We start from the raw sequence: 21,033 nt of genomic DNA, 5'->3' as shown, positions 1-21,033 counted from the left end.
TCTCCTCCTCCCCCCTTTCCTCTCTCTTTCCTCTTCCTTTCCCCTTCCTTTACTAGCTAAATGTTTGACTGGCTTTAGGATCAGTTTGTGGTACTTTTCCTGGGTGCCAAAATTCTTTACTATGGATCTGCCAGTTCTGCAGGTATATGGTAGGAAACCAGTGTAGAATAGTGGAAAGCATGCTGGATAGAGAATTAGAAGAGATCTGAGTTCAAACTTTATTTCCAATGGGTGATTAGGAAAAAGTCATTTAAGCTTATTGAGCCTCAGTTTCTTTTTCTGTAAAATGGAGATACAAAAACCTATAGAGATAGGGTGGTTATGAGCATCAGATGAAATATTGTATGTAAAGTACTTTATAAAATATTATTATTTGTATACTCAACTGTGAGAGAACAAAAGGGACTTTCCCAACTGTCTTTCTTTACAAAGTTGGAGAAGCCTGCTATGACAAATATCTGTTTGGATAGACAAAATCAGTTATGTCAGTGGTTATTACTGTATTAGGTACAATTCAATCAGTCATTATTTATTAAACACCTGCATTTTGACACCTACTATGTGTCCAGCTCTTCACTAGGCAGTGGGAAATATAGAAGACATGGTCCTGCCCTTCAGGGAGAAGCATATCATAGTAGAAAGAATACTGGTTTGGGAGCAGGAGCATGCTGAAAAAAATGTGTGTACGACACACTTTTAAATTAAATGTGCATTATTAACATTTTCTCTGTCACTTTAAGTCTAGACAACTAACAAAACAATAAATCAAGCCCTGATTTATAGTGTTTGCCAATTTCTGAGATGTTAAAGCTCATTTTGAAAATTTAACAGAAGGGCCCCCACCCCACCCCAGCTTATGAACAGGCTCTAGCACACCCCTGATTAGGAGGACTCAGGTCCTTAGACTTGAATTTGAATGCTGAATAGCTCTGCTTCTGGCCTTGGAGTTTGGAGGATCTGGGTTCAAATCTTGGTTCCAAGACTCAGTAATTGTGTGACTCTGGGCAAGTCATTTAACCTTATGTTGGACAAATAAATGCACCAACTATGCCATTTTTTAGGAAAGAGACACAGGAGGACTTCTAGCACCTCTCTCACTAGCAGGTTGGCTTTTGATCTGGTCAGACTGGAAGACAGGCATGGAGTCCTAATAAGGGGTTAAGTAAGCTTACTTTATTCTGGTCTAGTCTTTTCAAAAGGAGTTTGCTGATAATGGGAGCTCCAACTACTACAGCATTTCCTAACAACCCCTCTAGCAACGGCCATCGTGAAGTGGGAGGGGGGGCAACTACCTGTGTCTCAATGGGGTCAGTGGAGACCAGCACCACTTGTGCACTCCCCTAAATCTCCTCAAGCCTCAATGGGGGCCTGTTGAGGCAAACACACAGATTCCCCCTTCCAAGCCTTGACGGGGCCGATCAAGGCACGCACAGCATTCAGCCTGCACATTCACCCCTGTAGGGGTCCCCAGTCACTGACCAGTGCCCACTTGCTTTATAGGACAACAGACAAAGATGGTACATTGCCAGCAATAGCCTCATAATTTTACATCACTTCATCTCTATATCTACTGCACAAGCGTGGTAGAAACTGTTTTGAACCATCATCATGAGAACTCATATCTAACATCTGGGAGGTAGAGATTGTTTTGGCTATGGATCCTGAGAAGAAAACTCGAAGAAAGAATAACAAAAAATCCACTTTATACACACTAAGATTACTTTCCTTACACCTTATTAGGTCTTGGTTTCCTCATTTATAAAATGATACGGTTGGACTTTAAAACTTCCAAAATCCATTCTTTCTGTCTCTAAATCCATCCTTTTCTTGTTCTGAATACGTCACATGTATTCTGTAAATTCCAGTCACCGGGGCCCAATTAGAGAAGAGTCCTGTGTTCTCTTAGCAAGGGAGTAGGATGCACGTCTACCTCCACACCTCCACAGGAGGGGCCCTTCAGACCCCAGGGAGGGGCCTGAAGAAAGGCAGGAAGAAGGAAGGAAGAGAGATTCAGAGCAAAGTGTAACATGCCAAGATCTCATTCTCCAGAGAGACAAAGATACAACTGTCTGTCAATCAGTAGAAGAAGGGTTGCCAGGCCTCAAGTGATGCTCTTGGAGCCGTGGCATGAGAAGAAAGGGCCTGATGAGTCTTCAAAAGGCCTGCCCTTAGGTTTGGCATTTAGGTTCTGCCAGATTCTCATCACTTCCTAGTGAACTCCTGGAGTCCTGTACACAACTTGGCAGCTTATGACCCCACCCCCACACTGAGGCTGGGTGCCAACAGTACTTAGATTGTAAGCTCTTATAGGACTGGACTGTCTTGTATCTCCAGCACTTTGCACAGAGTTTGGTACCTAGTAGGTACTTAATTAATGTTTATTGATTGATTGATAGGTTAGCCTAAGGAAACTCAACAATTTGGGCCACAATGGGAAGGGGGAGTGGGGATAGAAAGGGGCTTTTGTAAGCAAGAGATAGGGTCTCAGTTGGGTATGCTGGTGTGGGGGGAATGTACCCATGACACACTTTTTAGTTTACTCTGCATTATAAACATTTTATTTCCATCATTTACTTAAGTCTAGACAGTCAACAAAACAATAAATCAAGTTCTGATTTGTAATGCTTACTGATTTCCGAGGTGTAAATGCTCACACTGAAAATTTAACATTCATCCCTTGGGAGTCTGGCTCCAGGACACCCTTGCCAGAGGTGTCCATGGTTATTTTCTCATCCCTGATTTCACAGGCAGGGAAGTACCCATTAATGAGGTTGCCTGGGGTATAGAAAGTTCTAGCATGGAAAGTTTCTGGCCTCAAAATTTCCTGAAAAGGGAGGAGTGCCATTCAGAAAACGGGTATATGTCTAGAACAGGTTTAACCTGTTGCACACCAGGATATATGGAGTTTAAAGATATATACCTTCCCCTCTAAAAAAAAAAAAAAAAAAAAACAACTCCCCCAGACAAAAACTAGAGGCCTTTTTGATTATCAGAGAAAAGTAGGTAAGATTTGGGTAGGTGTTAAAAAAAAAGGGCAAGGAGAGAAAGGTATTCCAGGTGTGGTAGTCATCAGGAACAAAGGAATGCAGAGCTCTGCTTCCTGAAGTGATGATTCCCACTGGAGGTATTCAAACAGGCCACTTCTTGGGCCACTTGTCTCCCAACTATGTTCACTCAGCTACCAAAGAGATTTTCCTAAAGCACAGGTCTGACCATGTCACTCTGCTATCAATGCACTCCAGTGGCTTCCTATGGTTTTGAGGGTCAAATACAAACTCCTTGGTCTGGCGTTCAAAATCTTCACATCCTGGCTCCAACCTACCTTTCCATCTTTATTTTTCCTCTCCATAATCTCTACAGTCTAGCCAAAGTGGCTTCCCTACTGTGACTTTTTGGTGACTAGAATGCAAACCTTCCTCCCCTCTCAGAATTCCTAGTTTCCTTCAAAGCACAGGTGAAATGATTTGCCACCTTTTACATGAAGCTTTTTTATTCTCTCCCACACTCCCGTCCCCCCACAAATTATCCTATATTTATGTATTTATTTTGCATACCTTCTGTTTTTATTTTCTATGCCAGGGAAAGAAGTCTGGTGGGGTGCTACATGTATGCCAACATTCCCCTACTCCCCATAGAATGTAAGTTCCCTAAGGGTAGGTACTTTTTTTCTTTTGTCTTTGTTCAGTGTCTCCAATTCCTAGCACACTACCCGACATACAGTAGGTACTTAATAAAGTCTCGCTGATGGATTGTCCCATTGGGGGTGTTGTAGAGGAAATGCATGCTTCGGGTAGAGTTTGAACTTCATAAACTCTAAGGTTCTCTCTACTTCTAGGATACTGTGTTCCTCTGGTTCTACGAGGCACCAAGGTCTTCGCTTGTATCACTTACATTCCAACACCTGGGTTTTGAACATAACCTCCTGCTTTCCTTCTCGAGTGAACATCGATTCTACAGCCTTGAGGGGCTCCCTGGGGGAACCCTCTCATGTCTGAGCTTTCCTAGGTCTTCCATTTGGAACCGAAATCTCCAACCAGGTTCCGAGCCTTGTACTTACATACATGACTTGGGACCTCTTTTTCTCTGCCAGGGGCTCAGTTCAATTCTTGGGTGCCAGTTACATTGGACATCCATCCTTCTCAATGTTAGGGATCTGTCTCACTTCACCCTAGGCTTTGGAAAGGCTTTGAACCCCAAGAGATAGGAGCTGCACTGGCTGGAGAAATCTCGGAACAAAGTCCACCCTCCCAGGGGCTCCTTGTTCCCCATGCATCAGGGGTTTGCCAGCCCCTTGCTAATTGGCTGTATTTGAAGGAAGGCAATGTTCAAAGGAGCAGAGACAATTAAATCTGAAAATGATCACCTGGGATTAAAGGGGATTTAAAGGGTAATTGCTTTATAACAAGCCACAGAGCTGCAAATGACAGTCACAGGGTGGGAGGGAGGGCTGGTGGGATTGGGCAGAATTGTATCGAACACTTATTTATTTTTATGGGGCCTTTTTAATCATTAGGACTTGGCAAAGCTATACTCTTTTCCAAATACTCTGGGTTTGGGCAACTGCCGGGGACTTATCTGCCAACAGCAATTACTTGTCTACTTGGAAACTATGGCGACGCAAAAAACAGAGGCACCATTTATCAGCACCCTGGATGAATTCTTTTATGGCCTGGGTCATGATAATACCCCCCATTTGTATGGCATTTTAAAAGTTTTTGACGTGCTTTCAGGTCTATTCTCTCCTCCTTGGCCTCAGAAGAGCCCTGGCAGGTGGATAAGGCTGGTGATCATAGACTCATGGGTTTAGATACATAAGGGAACTTACAGGCCATTTAGTTTAATCCTACAGAAAGGGAAACTGAGGCAGTAACAAAATAAAAAAAATAACAAAATAAGAGGCACTATGCTGTTTTGAGAAGAGTGCTCAGTTTGGAGTCAGAAGACAAGCTAGGTTCAGATTCCTGTTCTTAAAACTGCAAAGTGCTATACTGATGTGTGGTAGTGCAAGTGTCCCTGGGAGAGATAATGTCAAGATCAGAGGAGATAGGATTAGAGCTGGAAGGGACTTTACAACAAATGATAATAGAGCACCTTACGTGTATAAGAGCTGGGCTTTGAATATGGCAGGTCCTTTGTATCTATATCCAGAACTCTTTCCACTCCACTATTACTTATAATTTTATTCCTATATTACAGTTAAGGAAACTGAGTCCCAGGGAGGTGGAGGGACTTGCCCACAGTTACGCAGGTACTATACAACAAGCAGTCAAGCGACTTGTAGGGTGTAGTGGGAAGAACACTAGCCTTGGAGTCCAGAGGCTTGAGTTCAAATTGATTCTAACCTTTACAAACTGTGCGGGACCTTGGGCAAGTCACCACTTCTCAGAGGTTTGGCTTCCTCATCTGTCAAATGGGGATAATAATATCTGTATTATCAACCTTATTGGGTCTTAAGGGAAGCATGTTGTTAGCCTTCTAGTGCATAATAAATATGAACTGTTATTGTTCTCAATTCCCAGTTTGTGTGTGCTTCCTCTATAGGACCTTGTGGCAGCTAGGTTGTATAGGAGATAGAGTGCCAGAGTTGGTGTTAGGAAGACTGAGATCAAATCCTGTCCCAGACACTTACTAGCTCTGTGACCTTGGGCAAGTCACTTAACAACAATAACAACAACAACGACAGTGCCTTTTCTACAGAGTTATGAAGATTGAATCTGATCACATATGTCAAAAGCTTTATGAATCTTAAAGTGTTATATGAATAAAAGTCAGAATCACTAATGCCGATATAGGATAAAAATGCTAAAAGTGTAGTAGCTGATGGACAGACAGAAATTGGCATTCATTTACTAATTAGAAGTTTAAATAATAATTAGAAGTTTAAACAATGAGCCAAGAATACAAAGCAGACAGGAGAAGTATTGCATATAATAAGATTGTCACTAGCTTCCCCTTTTACCAATAAATATTTCCAAAGTACTGATGATTCCCAAGGCCATCCTACATTATAAGAAACCACAATCAAATAATAAGACTTGATATTTACTTAGATTTCTGGTTTCCACTTGACATGAGATCAACTCAGTTGATCTTCATAATAATCTGGGGAAATAGGGAGGGCAGTTATTGGTGTTCCCATTTTGCAGGTGAGCAGACTAAGACTTGGGGAGGTGAACTGACTTTTCCTGGGACAGACAACTAATATGTGACAGAGCTGGGACTCAGGTCTTTTGAATGTGGCCCACCATACTGGGCCTTGTTCCATTGCTTAAGAAAGCAAGTGAAGTTTAGTTCTTTCTTAGACCTAGCCTTCAGCAATCCTGTGAAGTAGGTGAAGTTTGTCTTCAGCGTCCACTCAAACTCTTTCGTTGACCCCCTTTCTCATCTTGGTGAATCCCTTCATAAGCATTCAATGCTCTCAGGTGGTCTCTAGGTTCTTTCAGTTCTCTTCTGTATTTTCTGGTAATGTCTGTGCCCTGGTTCCTTCCAAGAAGGGTTGAGGGATGTGGAGTCAGGAGACATGGTGTTACCATCCAGAGGAGGGCAACTGAGGAGCATGAAAAACCTTGAGATCATGCCATGTGATGACTGTTAGAAGGAACTAGGAATGTTTAACTTGGAAAAAGAGAATTTGAAGAGTAGTCATGTGAAGAAGGGGTTAATTTTGTTCTGCTTAGTTCCAGAAGACAGAATGGGCAGCAATGGGTAGAAGTGGCAAATAAACAAATTTAGACTTGACATAAGGATATAAGTGCCGGGCTGTGTGACTTTGGGCAAGTCACTTAACCCTGTTTGCTTCAGTTTCCTCATCTGTAGCATGAGCTGGAGGAGGAAATGGCAAACCACTCCAGTATCTTTTCCCAGAAAACCCCAAATGGGATCATTAAGAGTTGGACATGACTGAATGACTGAACAATAAGAAGGAAAAATTTCCTAACTTCTAGAAGCATCCAAAAGGAGATGGGCTGCCTGTTAGGTTCTCACTCATTGGATGTCTTCAAACACAGGTTGGACAAGCAGCCTGTGTTGTAGTAGGGATGATTTTTCAGGTATGGATTGGTCTGAATGTAACCTGAGTTCTCTTCTGACTCTGGAATTTAGTGATTCCCTGACTGTAGTTTGAATCCTGACTTTGACATTTAATGGCTTTGTGAGGGAAGCCAAGTCCCTTTACTTCCCTGAGATGCAGTTTCCTCATCTATAAAATGGGCATAATAATCCTTGAAATATCTATCTCAGAGGTCTGATAGCAGGGCGAATAGATAGGAGGGGTTAGATGTGAGAAAGATTGTGTAGGTAGAATCAGCAAGACTTTGCAATTGACTGAATATTGAGGGAAGGTACAAGAGAGGGAAATATCAAAGGGGTTTTGAGTCTGGGTGATTGGAAAGATAATGGTGTCCTACGAAGAAATAGGGACCTAGAAGTGGAGGATGAAGGGTGAGGGAGGTTTTGGAGAGAAGATGATGAGTTCAGTTTTCAGCAAGTTTGGGATGGCAGCAGGACAACTATATGAAGATATTCAGCAGGCAGCTGGGATATGAAACTGGAACTCAGGCGTCAGATTGGGGCTAGATATATTTGCAGAGAGGTAATACTTGGAACCATAGGAATAGATACGCTTGTCAAGAGTGAAATTGTAGAGAGGGAAAATAGTAGGTGCTTAGAACAAAGCCCATTTCCTCTTTGTCTATCCAAATCCTTCAAGACTTAGATCAAATGCTACTTCTTCCTAGAAGCCTTGTAATTCCAGTGTAACTCCAGTTACACTGATTTTTCAGTTCTTTAAACGGTTGAACTTCTTCCTATTGCTACCTGACTTGGCACTTGCAGAAGTAGTTCATATATGGATTCTACTTTATATCTCTCTCTAACCCACCAATAGTACCTCAGCCTCCTCAAACCTGGCTTGTACAATCTGGTCACTGCACGGGGCTAATAATCAGTAATCACCCTCTAACTTCTTTTTTCCATATTGCCTCTAGTATCCCTTGGTCAGAGATGGGGTTTGAGTGTGAAATTTTACTGTTAGTCTCCAGGAGCCTCTATTATATTTTCCCCCTTTCTTAATATGGCTCTGTGAATTTACCAATACTTATTGCTTTTGGCTAGGAGCCATGGCTGGTCTCAGGACCCCCTCTACTTAGCAATTCCTTGTTTTTGTTTTGTTTTTTGGTGAGGTAATTGGGGTTAAGTGACTTGCCCAGGGTCACACAGCTAGTAAGTGTCAAAGTGTCAAGTATCTGAGACTGGATTTGAACTCAGGTTCTCCTGACTCCAAGGCCAGAGCTCTACTCACTGCCCTACCTAGCTGCCCCTTAGCAATTCCTTGGAACTTCCACCCCTCACCTCCAACCCATTGTACAGCAATTATATTTTTCTTATATGGTAATCTTGTGTATTTTCTTTCTTTCTTTCTTTCTTTCTTTCTTTCTTTCTTTCTTCCTTCCTTCCTTCCTTCCTTCCTTCCTTCCTTCCTTCCTTCCTTCCTTCCTTCCTTCCTTCCTTCCTTTCTTTCTTTCTTTCTTTCTTTCTTTCTTTCTTTCTTCAAGGCAATTGGGGTTAAGTGACTTGCCCAGGGTCACACAACTAGTGTCAAGTGTCTGGTCTGAGACTGGATTTGAACTCAGGTCCTCCTGACTCCAGGGCCGGTGCTCTATACACTTCGCCACCTAGCTGCCCCTATTTTTTCTTTTTAAAATTAACATTTTATTGGTGACTTTTATTTTTATATCATAGTCATTCCTAGTATACTACCTCTACCCAGCCCATGAACCTTCCCTTGAAACAGAGAAAGTTAAACAAAACCAGTGAACGCAGCAATTACATTTGGTGGTGTTTTCACCATTCTGCATTCATAGTTCCCACTCTCTCTAAGGAGAGAGGAATGCACATTTCTTTATCTTTTTTCTGGGCCAACATTGAACATTTTAATGTGTAATTATTTTTTTAAAAGCGATCTCATGACAGGGAGGCAGCATAGATGCAAATACAATAAAACTTTTCCCCAATTCCAGTTGTTTGTACTCTTTCCCCAAATTACTTTGTGTTAACTTTGTGTGCGTTGCTTTCTTTCTTTTTTTTAGGCAGTTGGGATTAAGTGACTTGCCTAGGGTCACACAGCTAGGAAGTGTCAAGTGTTTGGTCTGAGGTTGGATTTGAACTCAGGTCCTTCTGACTTCAGGGCAGGTGCTTTATCCACTGCACCACCTAGCTGCCCTCATCTCTTATGTACTTATCTATGTACATATTGTTTTCCATGACTAGCATGTAAGCTTTTTGAGGGCAGACCTGGCTTCATGTTTGTCTTTGTATCACCAATGCCTACCACAGAATAGGAGCTTATTAGTTTCTTGTTGAATTGTATTGAATTGGTCCCTGTTTGTTCCTATTTTGTCTCTTAGACATTTGCTCCCCTGGGTCCTCCCCAACCCCTCCTTTGAGAACAGGGTCTATGGACCATTTATGTAAGATGGAACTGACCTAGCTTATTCTAGCTAGTTTCTTTTGAGGCAAATGGAGGCAAACATTGGACATATTTGGGGGACGATGGTTGTTGTTGTTAGTCCTTCACGTTTGAAGAGGACCAAATACATCACTGGATGTGCATGAATTGGATTTAAGTGAGGTAGAGTTGCACAAAGTCCTCAGCCTTATTCTGTCTTCCAGAGTCATCAAAGTCCACTGGCAAGACAAAAGTCCAGACAATTGGCGATGGCCTGGGGTGCAATGATTGACCTTGGTGTCTACTTCAGCTGCCATCATGGCATGTTGAAACACGTTGTTCTCATCTGTCCATTCTATTGTGGGGTAGTCTTCCCATGCTTGGGTAGATGGCCCCCTAACTCACTGATGGGTTTGAGGCTTATCAGTTACCCTCAGTCTGTTTTATCCTGTCTGAGACAGTTTTAACCGGGCATGTGAAGTATGAGATAAGCTGTAAAGGTATACAGGAATCTTACCATGGAGGACTATTAATGCCAGCATCAAGATTTTAAACTTGATTTGAAAGGCAATAGGGAGCCAATGAAGGTTCTTGAGGTGAAAAGGGAATATACAGCCTGGAAAGCTTCCTGAAACTAGAAACAAACCTGAAACTAGATTTGGACCTCAAAGACCTAGGTTTGACTTCCAGGTTTTTAATTTATTACCTATATGAGTTTGGTCAAATCACTTAACTTCCTTATTTTCCTAATCTGTAATATAAAGGAGTTGGTCTAGATGATACCAAACATCCCTTCCAGGTCTAAATCTGTGATCTCATGGTTTGATCTGTGCATTAGGAAGATTTATCTGGCAGTGGGATATAGGATGGGTTGGAGCACGGAGTGACTAGAGGCAGAGACATCAGAGGAGCTTATTGCTGCAGTTCAGATAGGAGATAATGAGATAGTTAGGCTGGGAATGGAAAGGAGGGAACAGATGCAAGAGTTTTTTCTTAGGTGGAATACTGATTGGATATAGTAGGGGAGGAAAGAAGGAACTGATTCTCAGAGATGACAACTGAGCTTATAATTATGGGTGATTAGTAGTACAATGCATAAATTGCTGGGCTTGAAATCAGGAGGACTCATCTTCTTGAATTCAAATCTGGTCTCAGACACTAGCTGTGTGACCCTGGGCAAGTCACATGACTCTGTTTGCCTCAGTTTCTTCATTTTTAAAATGAGCTGGAGAAGGAAATGACAAAACACTCCAGTACCTTTGTCAAGAAAACCCCAAATGGGATCATGAAGAACTGGACATGACTGAAAAATTACTGAACAGCAAAGGAAAGGAAAGGTGCCACTAACAGAATGACTGAAAGGCAGATTGTTAACCACAGAATGGGGTTCTAGAGAGTATGATGAAAGGAAAGGGTGGAGCAGAATAAGGGCTCAGGAAGGGTAGGTCTGAGGTGAATGGGAATAGACAAAACGAGTAAGGGTTTTCACCCAGGCACCTACAACCCTGACAGAAATTGGAGGAAAGATGTAGGCATTTGTTAGCTAAGACAGGCAAGAGTCCCAATTAGCTTCCCACTTTTGAAATCATAGGATCATAGATTTTTTAGTTGGAAGGGACTTTAGAGGCCATCATGTTTAACTCCCTTGTTTTATAGATGAAGACACTGAGATGTGAGCAGGAAGAGTAAGTTAAGTGACTTGTCCTGGGTTAGACAGTGTCTGAGTAATAAGTGTCTGAGGCAGGATTTGAACTCAGTTCTTCCTTACTCCTAGTCCAGTGCCCTGTCCACTATGCCATGCTGCCTGTGATTGATCCTCATGACAGAGTGCTGCAACTATTGCTTCTTTCTCAAGAACCAGGGAAGAATGGAGATGAAGTTGGTCATCTGGGTCTATGAATATTTGGTGATCAGATCCCCAGGTGTGTAACTGAACCCAATTCAGCTCTACTTTCTTTACTTCATCCGACAATAGTGGGGGATGATGCATAGTCATTGGCTCAGTGGTCACAGATCTGGAAGGAATCTTAGAGGCAATTGTAGTCAAACTGAGGCCCAGAGAAGTTAAGAGACTTGATCAGTGTCACACAGGTGACAGAGTGGCAGAGCTGGTTTTGAAACTAGGTTCTCTGACTCCAAATCCAGAAGATTCTTTGAATATGGATTCTGGGCCCACATTTGGGTTTGATTATCTGATCCTGCATAGGGTTGTGATTGTGAGAATCCTGGCGGGGCTAAGTAAAGCAGGGCAGAATTGGACCAGGCTTCCAAAGTCATGCCCTGGGTGCTCCATCCATAGATTCTCCACCTATAGATTCAGCCAGCATTTCTGGCTGATCTAGGGCATAGCAAATTCAGCTACCACATGGTTTTAGAGCAAGAAGCCTTCCAATTTGAGTTCAGAATTAGAGCTGCAGAGCTATAACTAGGGCTGTGTGATGGAGGCTTTGCCCCTAACTGAGAAGGTTCCTTCCCTATCTGTTCTGTCTGGTCTCTCACATACAATACAATACACACACAGAGATAATTTTTGACTTGTGATTTCATTGGTAGAGGAAAGTCTGGAAGAGGAAACTCCCTCTACCGATTCTATCAGCACAGTCTTTGCAACACAGTGTTAGAGAGTTGCTTGGGGGCACTGAAAAGTTAGGTGATTTGCACCCCCCCATTCCCCCCCCCCCCAGATACCCAGTATATGTCAGAGATAGGACCTGAGTCCAGGCCTTCCTGGCACAGATCTTGGATCTTTAGCTACTATCCCCTCCTCTGTCTCTTTCATCTCACCTTCATGTCTTCTCTGTCTGTCTGTCTGTCTGTCTCTCTCCATCTCCACATCCATCATCTCTATCTTTGTCTCTTATCTACCTCTTTTTTCTGTCTATATCTCTTATCTGACTCTTTCTCTATTTCTATCTCTTTTCTGTTTTTATCTGTATCTCTCTTATCTACATTTCCTCTTCTATTATCTTTATCTCTAGTCTGTCTCTTCTATCTCCATCCCCACCTCTATAACTCTGTCTCTATCATCTATTATCTCTCCCTCTTTTTCTGTCACTATCTCTAGCTTCATCTATCTTTATCTCTATCTTTATCTCTCTATCACCACATGTCTTTGTTTTTATCTCTCTCTATCTCTGTCTCTATCTCTGTTTCTGTCTTTATCTGTCTATCTCTATCTCTGTCTCTGTCTCTGTCTGTCTCCATTTCTATCATCTCTATCTCTATCATCCCTTATCTCTATGATTTGCAGGTAAATTCATCTTAGTTTCTGATCAGCTTTAGAAAACTTTCCTTTTCTATAGGGCTACCGTCAAAGTATTCTATCCCAAACATTTACAGCCCCTGCCCCAACCTCCCCCCAACAGTGTAAGCCAGATCCTTCTCAATGCTGCTGCTGCTTGTGCTGCAGATGCTAATTTAGGACTCCTGTTTTCACCCCTGACTTGAATCTCTTCAATCTGATTTGTAGCTTTGCACAGCCTTTCTTCCCAGCACAAAGCTAAGAGGGAGTGTTAACTGGGATTTCACACATCTCCTGCCCCCTCTTGACGTTCCCCATATTTCCTGTTTTATTTTCAGCTTGTCGGGCAGACTGCGGGTGTTTTTGCGATCTGGATGGGTAAACACTCATTTTACCCGAGATGAAGTGCAGGATGCCCTTTTAAGAATCGAACCATTATGCTGATACCTCTGGATGGCAAATAGGGGAAGCTGAAACCTTCTCAGGGTGCAGACTGAGCTTTGTTCCCAGCGGATAAACTGTTAGGGGAAATAAACATTCTAGTCGACTCATTAGCATGATCTTAAGAATTAATGACTTGATTGATGTTTTAAGTTTCTCTGTCATTTTCTATAACTGATAAAGTATTAAATGGAGGAGATAAAGAAGAGAAATCATGACATAACATACATTATTTAGGTGGTTTTTCATGGTGTCTACACATTCACACATATGCACTTGTACGTACACACTCTCACTGACACCCACCCTCACACTCACATAGCCTATTCATCAACATTCATCTTTTGAATGGTATTCGAAGCCCAAAGCCCTCCAAGATATGGAATTAATTTCATAGCAGGTGATTCTTTATATTTTGTATAAGCCATCTGTCCTCTTTTAGATTATCTCTCTGCAGTTACAATAATTAATCATTCCTGGGGCTGGCTTAACTGGGAATCTCTCTCCTGTCAGAAAGATGGGCAGATGGAATGCTGTTAACTGTGTGAACTGAAATATTTGCTTTAAGGCAATGTCTCTGTGAGACAGGTGCATCGAAGAAGTAAGCATGTGACAAATGCCTGTTAAGTGCCTATTATGTGGCAGGCAGTATGCTAGGCACCAGGGATACAAAGACAAAATGGAAAATCTCTGCTCTCAAGGAGCTTATATTCCACTGGGGGATGCAATATGTAAGTAGATTAGTATGTACATGATAATTAAAAAATAATTAACATAAAGCCTTTTTACATTCAGTCCAATTCTCCAGACTGTCAAGATCTTTGATGTATTGGCTAAATCACATATCTTGTATCAAAGAAGTAAGTGGTGAACTCCCAAAAAGTCAGAAATCCTTCATCCCAGAGTCTAGAAAACCCTCACTTCCTCCATTTTAATGGGTGTTTTCCCATCAATAATGATGATGATGAAAAGACAATAGTTACTATGACAATGATAACATCATTGACATCGAGGCAGTATGGAGTAGTGGAGAGACTGCTGAATTTGGAGTTGGGAAGACCTGGATTCAAATTCCTCTCTGGCAATGTGTTACTGTGGACAATGCACTGAGATTCTCAGGGCCTCAGTTTCCTCATCTGTAAGATGTGAATAATAATAATAATAATAATTATAATATACATAATACCTACCTCATGGGATTGTTATGAAGCTCAGATGAGCTAAAGTACATAAATACTTTGCATGTTTATAATAAAATATATAGTATTAATAGCTAGCATTTATATGGTACTTCAAGGTATGCAATGTTTCTCAACTATTATATCATTTGATCCTCATAAGTGGCCTGGGAGGTAGGTGCTACTATTAACCTCCATTTTTTTTTTATAGTTGAGGAAACTGAAGTAGGGAGAGTTTAAATGACTTGTCCAGGGTCACATGGCTAATAAGCATCTGAGGATGCATTTGAATTCAGATTTTCCTGAATTTAGGACCAGGATTTTATCCATTGTGAAATCTCAGCTCACAGTTCACAGGATTTAGAGGTTAAAGAGAGTGTAGAGGTCATCTAGTCTGGCCTCTTTATTTTCTGGATGAGGGAAACAGTTCTGAGAGGTCGGTGACTTAGGATCATAGCCAAAATTTGAACCCACTTCTTGTGATTCTAAATTTGTATATTTTGTGGCAAACTCAGCTGTCAATAAAATGAGTGCATGAGAGATGAACACAAAATGCTATGTTATATTGGGTTCAGGAGCTAATTACTGATTAGAAGGTGCAAGGAAGGCATCCTGGAGGAGATGGCAGTTGAGTTGGGATTTAAAATAGGGGTAGAAGTTCAACAGGAAGGGGATGGAGAATGTTCCATACATAAGAAACATGGTAAGAAGAAGCATAGAGGTTCATGGTGTGAATGGTGAATGGTTATAGGAAGGCTTTGATCTGAAGCCTTTGGTCACTCCGCATTGGGCATGGGGCATGAATGAACACTTTTGAAGGCAGGTAAGAGATAATTATGGTTCAGGCAGGCGATCCCCATATGGTCTTCTTGTTTCTCACACAAAGCACTCCATCTCTCAACTCTGGGTATTTTCATTGACTGACCCCCAAGCCTGGAACACTCTCCTTCCTCACCTCTGCCTCTTGGCTTCTCTGGCTTCCTTCTCATTCCTGATTCTCTTTAATTCTAGGGCCTTCTCTCTGTTAATTATGTCCAGTTTATCTTGTCTATAGCTTATTTGTACATGGTTGTTTGAATGGCATTTTCCCCAGTAGACTATGAACTACTTGAAGACAGGGACTGCTTTTTCTCTGTATTTCCAAACTCTTAGCACAGTACCAGGACATAATAATTGTTGACTTGACTTAGTTGGATTCAGTAGCTTCTGAGGTCCCTTCCAAATCTGTGAGGCTAAATAATTTCATGGAGTTCATAGATATGCATGGTGATGCTCTATATAGCTCTGAAGTTTGGACTTATCTCTTTTAAGAAGCTTTCCTGAGTTCATTCTGTGCAGATCCATCCTTTACTCAGTATTTTTTTTAAAGTAGTTATGTGACAGAGGTGTGAATGAAATGCAAAAAACCAGATTTTTATGCAAGTTTATCACATCCAGAATCATACAGAATTTGAGAGTTAGAAGGGACCTCAATGGCTATTTAGTGCAACTTATACATGAAAGGAATGATCACCTGTGTTAAGAATTAATTAATAACAGTTCATATATAGTGGTTTAAGGTCTACAACCTGCTTTTCTCACAACAATCTTGTGAAATATGTAGTACAAGTACATCTTATTATTCCTATTTTACATATGAGCAAACTCAGAAGTTCAGAGAGTCAAGTCAAGTCAACAAGTCCTTTTTCTTTTCCCCTTAGGCAATTGGGGTTAAGTGACTTGCTCAGGGTCACACAGCTAGTAAGTGTCAAGTGTTTGGTCTGAGGCCGGATTTGAACTCAGGTCCTTCTGACTTCAGGTCTGGTGCTGTATCTACTGCACCACCTAGCTGGCCCTCAACAGGTCCTTATTAAGTGCATACTATGTGCTAGGTACTGTGCTAAGCATTGGAAATACAAAGAAACGCAACAACGACAACAAAAGCCAATAAACTAAACAAACAAAAAGCTAGTCCTTGCTTTGAAGGAGCTCATATTCTTTTTTGTTTAATCATTTTATTTATTTATTTTTTGTGAATCAATTGGGGTTAAGTGACTTGCCCAGAGTCATACAGCTAGTAAGTGTTATGTGTCAGATTTGAACTCAGGTCCTCCTGACTCTAGGGCCAGTGCTCTATCGATTGTAACACCTAGCTGCCCCTCAAGAAGCTCATATTCTAATGGGAGAGTCAACGTGCAAACATCTATGTGCAAATAAGACATGTAGGATAAACTGGAGATAGAGAGGCAAAGAGAGGCTTGCCCCTGGTTACACAGCTAGTAAGTGTCAAAGATAATGTTTAAATCCAAATGACCTGACTACAAGCCCAGTGTTCTTTCCAGCTCACACATTCAAGTGAAGATTATTCCATTCAAAGTTAAATCATGTTGATGTAGTACCTGCATTTCCTGGTAACGAAGGGCTGTGTCTCTGTCAGGAGTTTTGTCCTGACTTAGGGTTAGAAAGTCCATATAATTTGCTACTTGATTTCCAATAGATGAACTACTTCCAGTATGCATTTGTTTAGATGCCACCTTTCTAACAAACTACTAAGGGTTCTTGGAATTTTGGGCCGCCAAGTTTTCCAATTCCTAAACTATTTTGGTCTCCTATGCAAATGAGTAGAATGGGCAAAAAGTTACAAGTACAAAACTAAAGCCTTGGAGGTTAAGGTTATTGCTTTTTCTTGACCAATTGCATTTTGATATTTGTTAGTTGGGTGACCAAGGACAAATCACTTCACTACTCTGATCCTATTTTCACATCTGCAAAATTGGAATAATAATACTTGTATTATTATTAATATTATTTTTCATGAGATTGTTAGGAGTTTAAAGTGAGGTAATGTATGGAAAATACTTTGCAAACTATAACTGTCACTCCATAAATGTCAGTCATTATTTTAAGTAGTGGAGCCAAGATTCAAACTGAGGCCCTCTTCTTTCAAATCCAGAGTTTTCCTCTATAACATATTATTTCTTTATTTTCCCCTCTGAAATTCTTTGCCCTAACTATACTTACTCTCTTTGACTTCCTGACCTCTATTTAGAGAAATCCTTTTCCCTTCCCTAATTTCTGCATTGTAGTAGAAAGAGCATTGGTCTTCAAGTAAGAAGACCTGGGTTCAGATGCCAGCTTGTCTATTCTGGTAACTTAGACAAGGCCCTTTCTCTGGACCTCAGCTTCTTCTTGTTAAAATGAAGGGTTATGTGGTGGTGGGCCTGGTGTTAGATTAGATGGCTTTCCCAGAAGCTTCCGGCTTTAAGTTATATGAGTTTAACGGTCTCTTTCTGGGTTTTAGTTTCCTTTCTGCAAAATGAAGGAGTTGGGTTAGAGTGCCTCTAAGATCCCTCTTAGCTCTAAATCAATGAGCCGATAATCTCCCTTACCCAGCAAAATGTTTCCCACAGCATCCCTCAGGCATGGCAAAATCTGGTCACATGTCAGCCATCCATAAGTGTTTGTGACTGCTCAGTGTCTCAGAGCAAGTAGACTCCCTATAAGGGCTTGGAAGAGCTTTGCTTTTTCTAGATGAAGATTGTAATTGGTTATTGATGGCCTATTTGTATGCTAATGCTGCTCAATAAAAAAAAAGCTAAGCCATAATTAACAGTCTAGCTTCCACTACCAAAAAAAAGCACTGAAAGGTCAATGGATTTCATACAATAAATTATTAAATAATGGGAAACCCAGGAAGTTAAGTTCCTGAGGTGTAATCTTTTCAGATTTTATTAACTATCATTTATTACAAATGCTGACAATATTTACATTTTATTCCTGACATTTTCCTGCTGGCTCCTAGAAATGCTCTGAGCACTGGCTGATGTTTTAGAACCCACTTGTTTTTATTAGATTCTACTTAGGTGGAAGTATTAAGATAACATCATGTCTATTATTTGACCTCTCACCACTGTATGTCAATATTTTGTCAACAGATATCCATAGTACCCAAGGGAAGGATTAATGATATAGAACTCTAGTCATGGGTATAACGGAGAGTGCTGAATTTGGAATCAGAGGACCTGAGTTTGAATTTCACCTCTGTCATTTACTGTCTATATAACCTTTGGTGAGTCATTTGGTCTCTTTAGACCTCAGTTTCCTCTCCTGCAAAAAACCAAAAAAAAAAACCAAAAAAGGAAGAGTTCTACTAGATGACCTCTAAAGTCTAGACTAGAGGACCTCAACGAGCTTTTGTTTATGTGGGTTATATCTATTGACATTTACCATATTAAAAATGAATACATCTTAGTATTATTATGAAAATTGTCTTGACTTTATGGACCCCCTGAAAAGGGCATCTAGGACAACACTTGTAGAACTTCTGGGCTAGAGCATAAATTTAAAGCTGGAAGAGACCTTAGAAACCACAGAGTCTAACTCCTGTCATTTTATAGGTGAGAAAACAGGGCCAGAGCTTAAATGATTTACCCAAGGTCACATAGATAGTAAGTGTGTGAGAGGTGGGGATTTGAACCTCAGTCTTCCTGACTGCAAATTAAATGCTCTCTCCCCTATACCACACTCACTGTTTCTTGACACTGAGTCATATTCAGTTGACTCTCTGTTTCATCACCTGCACAATGATGAAATTGGACTAAATGACCTCTAAGGCCCTTCTAACTAGATCCTATTGTCCCTATGTGAGCTGGACTCCAGCTCAGGCCTGTTGCTGCTGTTGCCTGAAGGATAGGAGGGTTGTGTCTAGTACAGGTCTTGGTGTGACCAGAAAGTTGACTACAAAATAATAGGGACAATGAGCATGGGTATGAGGCATTGATGAGGGAACAGAATTGGACAAAACTAAGTATCAGACAGGGCAGCCCCAGGATTGCTGGACAAAAATAGTCTGTTTTTCAGATTGCTGTACCTGTATGGGGCTAATGGTCCTCAGTTGTCACTGACATGTGAAATAGGACAGTTAGGTAGATTCAAAACTGAACAAGTAACCAAATTCAAAGAATGTTGACTATACCATATAGCAAGATGTAGCACATTTATTAAGTGCCTGTTGTGTGCAAAGCTCTATGCTCAGCTAATAGTGTTGATTACTGGACCAATGTCATCCTGAAGGGAGGACTCTAGTGGAATTCAAAGAGACCTTTCATTGAGCCTGTTCCACTTAGCAATTTTATCCACAACAAAGGTGAAATTCAAAATTTGCCTCCATGTGTCTTTCACCCATCAATCTTTGTTTTACCTCCTGGAGCCAAAATGAATTATGGTCAACAATGGACAGCTAGCCTACTTATCAAATTTGCCAGTTTTACAAAGTTGTGTGGCATAGAAGACCGGGGATCGATTCTTGCCTCTGACAAATACTAGCTATGTGACCATAGATGAGTCATTTAATCTTTCATGCCCCTCACAACTCTCTAAGATTATGCTATAAACAAATTGCTGATCTATGTCAATGGAGGGAGTTTCCACACTAAGAATTTCCTACTCCCGTTGAGATAATAGGTTCAAATTGAAAAAAACTCAACAGTCCACAAAGCCATCAAAGATATCTAAATACACTGAATGGCAGAATTGGGATCTAGAAAGATCTTGACACATTGGGATAGTAGCAACCATCAAACAGATGAACTTCAATAAAAATAAATTGAAAGTCCTCATTTAAGTTAAATATAAATTAACTGTACAGATATAGAATAAGGAACCCTTGTCTAGAAAGATGTTCATATAAAAAAGACCTCAATACAGTTATGTGGAAGCCAAATAATATAGATTACATTTTTGTTCTTCTTCAGTTGTGTCTGACTCTTCATGACCCTATTTGGGGTTTTCATGACAAAGATACTGGAGTAGTTTGCCATTTTCTTCTCCAGTTCATCTTATAGATGAGTAAGCTGAGGCAAACATGGTTAAATGACTTGCCCAGGGTCACACAGCTAGTAAGTGTCTGAGGCTGAATTTGAACTCAGGTCTTCCTGACTCCAGTCCCAGCACTCTATCCACTGCACCACCTAGCTGCCCATATGCTACATTAAGAAGCATTAATAGGAGAGCAGAGCTTAGAACAAGGGAGGGAATAGTTTCATTGTATTCTGTTTTGTCCAGGTATGGTCATACCTAGAGTATTGTGTTTAGTTCTGGCAATTGGTAAGCTGGAAAGCACCCAGAGGAAGGTGACCAGGATGGTAAGGGGACTGGAAATCATATCATATGAAGACTGGTTGAAGGAATTAAGCATGTTTGACCTGGAGCTGAGGAGATTTGGCAGTGGGGAATGGGATAGCTAGCTGCTTTTGAATATTTTAAGGGTGGTCATGCTGAAGAAGGCTGACCATTATTCAATCTGGCTCCAGAAGGTACAACTAGGATTGATGGGTAAAGGACACTGGGAGGAAGATTTTGGTTTTAACATTGTTATAAAAAGCTTCACAATTAGAGCTGCTGAAAAATGGAATAAGCTGCCTCAGGTGAGAGTGAGTTCTCTATAATTGGGGAGGGGGGGAGAGAGTGTCTTCAAGCAGAGACAGGATGAAATGTGAGGGATGTTACGGAGGCAACTGATGTCTCAGGTAGGGGTTGGTTTGGATAGGAGGCAGCAAGAGACAATAGAAAGAGCTATTGATTTGGGGGTCAGCCTACCTCTGCCTTCACCTCCAGTCTGACCTTGGGCAACCTAAACCCTTTCTCTGGACTTCAGGTCCCACATCTGCAAAATGAATATGTTGGACTAAGTGATCTACAAAGTGCTGGTTGAACCTGGGTTTAAATCCCACAACCATCACTTGCCCACT

Source organism: Vombatus ursinus, unplaced genomic scaffold (assembly GCF_900497805.2).
Source record: "Vombatus ursinus unplaced genomic scaffold, bare-nosed wombat genome assembly UNPS02014973.1, whole genome shotgun sequence".
Classification (NCBI taxonomy): domain Eukaryota; kingdom Metazoa; phylum Chordata; class Mammalia; order Diprotodontia; family Vombatidae; genus Vombatus; species Vombatus ursinus.
The sequence above is the reverse complement of the archived record's forward strand: the minus strand, read 5'-3'. Positions refer to the sequence as shown.